Consider the following 6000-nt stretch of genomic DNA (forward strand, 5'->3'; position numbering starts at 1 on the left):
ATAGATATTTGTTCCTGTTATTTTTAAGACCTTGGGATGTATAATTTCCTCTTTGAACTGCCTTCACTGTATCCCACAGATTCTGGTATGTTGTGCTTTTATTTTTACTTAATTCTATGAATTTTTAAAATTTCCCTGATTTCTTCAATAACCTATGGGTTATTCAGAAGTTTATTGTCCAATCTCTACTATTTGTTTGCATAGTTCCTATAGTGTCACTTGCTATTGATTTCTAGTTTCATCCATTATCATCTGACAAATGCAAAAAAAATCATTTTTTGTATTTGTTAATATTTCTTTCATTGCCTAAAATATGGTCTACTTTTGAGAATGTTTCATGAGTAGCTGAAAATAATGTGTATTATGCTGCTGTTGGATAGAATATTCTGTAACTAAAATATTTACATCCATTTGATCTATAGTGTAATTTTAATTCTGATATGTTTTATTGATATTTTAACTGGATGACTTTTCTATTATCATGAGTGAGGTGGTGAATTCATCCATTATTATTGTATTGGGGCCTACTAATCCCTTTATGTTGAGTATTCATTGTTCAATGAAATTGGGTGTGCTTACATCAATGTTTATAGCAGCACAATTCACAATAGCTAAACTGTGGAACCAACCTAGATGCCTTTCAGTAGATGAATTGATTAAAAAAATTGGCATTATACAATGGACTATTTCTCAACAACAAAAAAGAATAAAATCATGGCATTTGCAGGCAAATAGGCAGAGTTGGAGAAGATAATGCTAAGTGAAGTTAGCCAATCCCCAAAAAACAAATGGAAAATATTTTCTCTGATACAAGGAGGCTGATTCATAGTGAGGTAGGGAGGGGAAGCATGGGAGGAATAGATGAACTCTAGATAGGGCAGAGAGGTGGGAAGGGAAGGGAGGGGGCATAGGGAAAGAAATGATGGTGGAATGTGATGGATATTATTATCCAAAGGACATATATGAAAACACAAATTGGTGTGAATAAACATTGTATAAAACCAGAGATATGAAAAATGGTGCTCAATATGTGTAATATGAATTGTAATGCATTTCACTGTCATATATTAAAAAATATTAAAAAAAGAAATTGGGTGTGCTTCTTATTTCCATCCACCCTCCCTTTCCTTCATTACCATTTGTCTAATCTAGAGTACTTCTATTCTTCTCTCCCTGTCCCTTGTTGTGAGTCAGCAGCCACACATCAGAGAGAATATTCAGCCTTTGGTTTTGGGGGATTGGTTTATTTCACTTAGCATAATAGTCTCCAGTTTTATCTATTTACCAGCAAATGCCATGATTTTATTCTTCTATATTGTGGAGTAATATTCTATTGTGTATATATATCTCAAATGTTTTTTAATCCTTTCATTTGTTGAAGGGCACTTAGGTTGGTTCCATAGTTTAGCTGTTGTTTGAGCTGCTATAAGCTTTGACTTCACATATGTATAATACATCAGAATACATTCTACTGTGATGTATAACTAAAAAGAACAAAAAAAATTAAAGAGGCAATAAAGTTAAGTCACTAGGGTAATAAAGTTAAGTCACTAGGATAATCACAATCCAATATGACTGATGACCTTAAAAAAAGAAATAAATTGGGTGAGCTTATGTTCAGTACATATATATTTACATTTGTTATGTATTCTTGGTGAATTATTCTTTTTAGCAATAGGTAGTACTGTTTTAGGGGACAAATGAGGCAGGGCACTATGATAGCAGGAAACAGTTTTATTTGGTTGTAGCCAGGTTCAGAGGGTACAGCTTTCACTGAAATCAATTAATCCCTTGAACCCTGAGTTCAGGTAGTTTCAGAAACTTATACCCAGGCCGATTCATAGGGGGTAGGGAGGGGGAGCATGGGAGGAATATATAAACTCTAGATAGGGAAGAGGTGTGGGAGAAGAAAGGAGGGGGCTCACAAGTTCACAGTCTGCAGAAGTTCACATAAAAGCAGCTTTTTCTTTCACTGTTCTGGGCAAGTTAATCCTTCAAGGATAGTGCCTGAGAAGGGGAGAGCTTCTTCTCCCCTTTTTCCCCTCCTCCTGTCAGCTGTTGCCATGGAGCCCAATTGGTAACTTCTCTTCTCTTAGAAATGTAGACATCTCTATGAAGCTCCAGCAAAAGGCCAGAGGCCTTATTAAAGGATCTATCTTTTTAATTCACATTTTACAATTAATAAACACATATTTTACAAACTACTATAATGGATAAATGTTTGTGAAAAACTAGGAAAAGGGGCATTTGGCACTTGGAGTGCTGATCTCTTCTAGGATAGTGGCCAAGTAAACTAGAGCAACAGGAAAATAGGAAGTTTAGCTACACTGAACTTTTTTGTAGAGACTTCGATAGTTCTAAAATTAATTATAATGAATATTTCTGGAGAAGCTTAAGTAAGATTTTCTCTCTCTCTCTCTCTCTCTCTCTCTCTGTGTATGTGAGGTGCCATTACAATGTCCTTCTTTGCCTCTTCTGATTAATTTTGGCCTGAAGTCTGCTTTGTTGGATATGAGTGTTACTAATCCTACTTGCATAGAACATCATTTTTTTATTCCTTCACTTTTAATCAGTATTTTTTGCCAGTTATGTTTGTGTTGTATAAGCAACATATATTTGAGTTTTTTTGTTTAATTAAGTTTTCTAACATGTTCCATAATTGCATCATTAAGACCATTTCAATCAATGGTTATTTTAGAGAGATATATACAGGACTAGAGAAGGTGGTGAAGCAGAGACAGGCAGTGACCCCTCTCCCCTCCAAAGCAGAGAAAGAAATCCATAAAGAACAGCTTTTTGGAGAGGTGGATGATAGAATAAATGCTTCAGGTGGGCTGAAGGGGGAAGGGCAGGTGGGAGACCAATGTAAGATAGTTTGAGACCTGGAGAGACTTCAAGTTTGGCTACCAGAGTAGAAAATAAGGACAAAGTCCTCATCCCTGAACCTGTGCCATTGATACCACTGGTTACCAGTGATGGGTTCTGCTTCTTCATATGTTGAAGTATAACATTAGAGAAGCATGCCGAGGCAAGCATATAAAGCAGTGTTTATTTAAAAAGGGGTCACATAGATTTATCCTGGGAGGGAGAAGAGGGCCATAGCTGGTATCCTGGCATTCTGCCCTTTTTTATATGTCTTAGGCTTCCTCTCTTCTTGGCTCCCTTCCTCTTCCTCTTCCTGCATAAGTGACTAGGTCCAGGAATGCTCAGTGGGATGGCCAAAAGGTGGGAAAACAGGTGGGCTAAAGGAGTAAGGGCAGGAAGGAGCAGCCCATGCCCAAGACACATTAATTTTCAACTTTTACAACTCAATGTAGGGAGGAGCAATTCCCTGGACAGGTTACCTTAGCAAAAGGTTGAAGTAGGGCAGGTTAACTTGATAGGGTAGAGGAAAGTCTCTGAAGTCATTCAGTCCCTCAGGAGGAAGTCTTCAACTTCCTGGACTCACTCAAATGAGCCTCCTTGACCTGACCTGATTCAATTTATCTATCTATACTGTGTGGTGAGCCGTTCCTGTGGACTGTGGTCGCCATTAAATGATGGCGCTGGCTCCGCTGTGGTCTGTGAAGGACAACTCCATATCAGAGAGAGTTGGCGTGTTGTCAACTCCTTATCAGAGAAAGTTGGCGTGTCGTTTTCTAGCACCCTGTGAGAAGGGTCCACGTGGCAGCTTCGCATTGGGGTTCACGGTGCTTTATTAAGGCTGGGAGGGGCATCCAATTATTATTATTCCGGGGATTAGAAGAATTATTAGAAGAATATCAAGGGCCTGAATAAACTGCTGAAAGAAGATTCCTGAGTCGCGTCTTCCTTGCGGGCAAGGGGGTTGTGACAATACTGACTGTCTAATTCTGGCTTCACCATGATGTTGGAGGGGGAAGATAAGATATATATAATCACTACTAAATTAAAGTTGCTGAAGCCTCTCCCCCTTTCCACAAACACAGGAAGTGGTGTGGATCAGAACAAACATAAGTGCACTCATAGGAAGTGCTAGCCAAACGCAACACTCCACACAGTATGCAGATGACCTTGAGCAAACACACACACACACACACACACACACACACACACACACACACATACACATAGAGGTGAGGAGGACATAAGTTCACGCCCTTAGCAACAGCTTAGGAAAGTAGACCAAATTAAAATGCACTGGAGTGAAAGGTTCATTGAAAAAAATAAAAAACTGAACCCAGGCTGTGAACAGAAAGCTGTGCTAAGCATGGCAGACATATTTCCTGGAGCCCACAAGTGGCCAGCAAACCTAGAAGAAATTAAATCAAAACGTCATCTTCACACATTAAGATAGCAAGAAATAAAACCAAGGGGGAATAGCCCTGCAGTGGGTATTCAATAAGTTATTTGAAAGAAACTTGTAGAGTGACTGCTACTAAATTAAATTTGATGAAGCCCCTCCCCCTTTCCACAAACATGGGAAATGGTGTGGATCAGACCAAACATCAGTGCACTTGCAGGAAGTGCTAGCTAGACCCAGCACTCCACACAGCCTGCAAACACTTAGTGGAAGTCTGCAATTCACTGTGGTGAATTGGTGTTATATACAGCTGCAGCAGCAGCCAGCAGAAGCTGGGACATGAATGGGATGGTTGTCTCTGTTCCAGTCAGCAGAGGGCAGCAACACCCACAGTTTTCAATCTTGGGTAATGAGAACTAGAAGCCATGAACAAACTGAATCTCAGGCTAGCAGAGACAGTAGCTTGTTGATCTGTGTCAATCAAGGGGAATGCTTCAGTGCATACGTTCCTGTCACTGGTGTGGTTAATTAGTTGCTCAGCTACCTCAGTCACAGGGGTAGAGAAGTGGAATCAACACACAGACTCTGGGAGCTGGTGAGAGAACTAGCTGGAGACAAGCCTCAAGTAGTCATTCAGTAGCTCAATTTATTTTTGGAATGCACACAACTGTTATAGGGTTGGAGTGGGCATGCCCGTTAATCTTACATTAGCAAGACAATATCCATAAGCCAATCATCTTCTGCCTAATGTAACTGCACTGTGGAGGAAACTCTAAATATTACTATCCTGGTGGAAAGCAATCTGAAAGGGTCTTTGTTCCTAAGGGTGGGAGCTTACTGAGTCAGGGAATTCATGCCCTGAAGCCCCTGACTCTCATTTTCCTGGCCTGGTAGTTTCACAATGCTAACCACAAGTGCTGAGTGTGTGGTTTCACCTCATCCTGCATGCACTCCTGTCAGGCCTGAACTAATGTGGATATTTCAAGCACTTTGGAGCTGCTTGGAGCTGCTAGCTGCAACTGAAAGTTATTCCAACACTTCTGCACCATGGACCACCCATGAAGAATCACAACCACAGGTCCTATGCTTGCCATAGCCTACTAGGCTCTATGCCACTTTGAAAACCAGCATAGGGAAGGATAGCACTGGAAGAACCATTAATTAAAGGAGAATCAAGCATTAGAAACAAATCAGAATAGCAGGAAACAAAAAATGAGCTCTTAATAATAAATTGAATGAAAATAGTCTAAACTCATTAATTAGAAGACATAGATTGGCACATTTGATTAAACAGCAAGACATAGCCATATGTTGTTTACAAGAGACTAATCTTATACACAAATACATACACCAACTAAGGGTGAAAGGATAAGAAAAAAATATGCTATTGCAAACAAAAATCAAAAGTATATATGGGTAAATACTCTCATCAGACAAAGTAGACTTCTAGCCAAAATTAATTAGAAGAGACAAAGAAGGTCACTTCAGAGTAGTTAAGGGAATCATCCAACAGCATATTTGTAATGCTTACAAATATTTATGTTCCAAACAACAGTCCATCTACAAACATAAAATAAAACTTTCCAATATAAGGAATCAAATAGACCACAATATAATAATACTGGGTAATTTTAACAAACTTCTATCAACATTAGATAGGTCTCTAGACACAAACTAAGTAAAGATTATTCAGAACTAAAATTTCCATTAATCAAATGGACATAGTATAAAAAATATAG

The sequence above is a fragment of the Ictidomys tridecemlineatus genome, chromosome 8, assembly GCF_052094955.1.
Source record: "Ictidomys tridecemlineatus isolate mIctTri1 chromosome 8, mIctTri1.hap1, whole genome shotgun sequence".
NCBI classification, from domain to species: Eukaryota; Metazoa; Chordata; class Mammalia; order Rodentia; family Sciuridae; genus Ictidomys; species Ictidomys tridecemlineatus.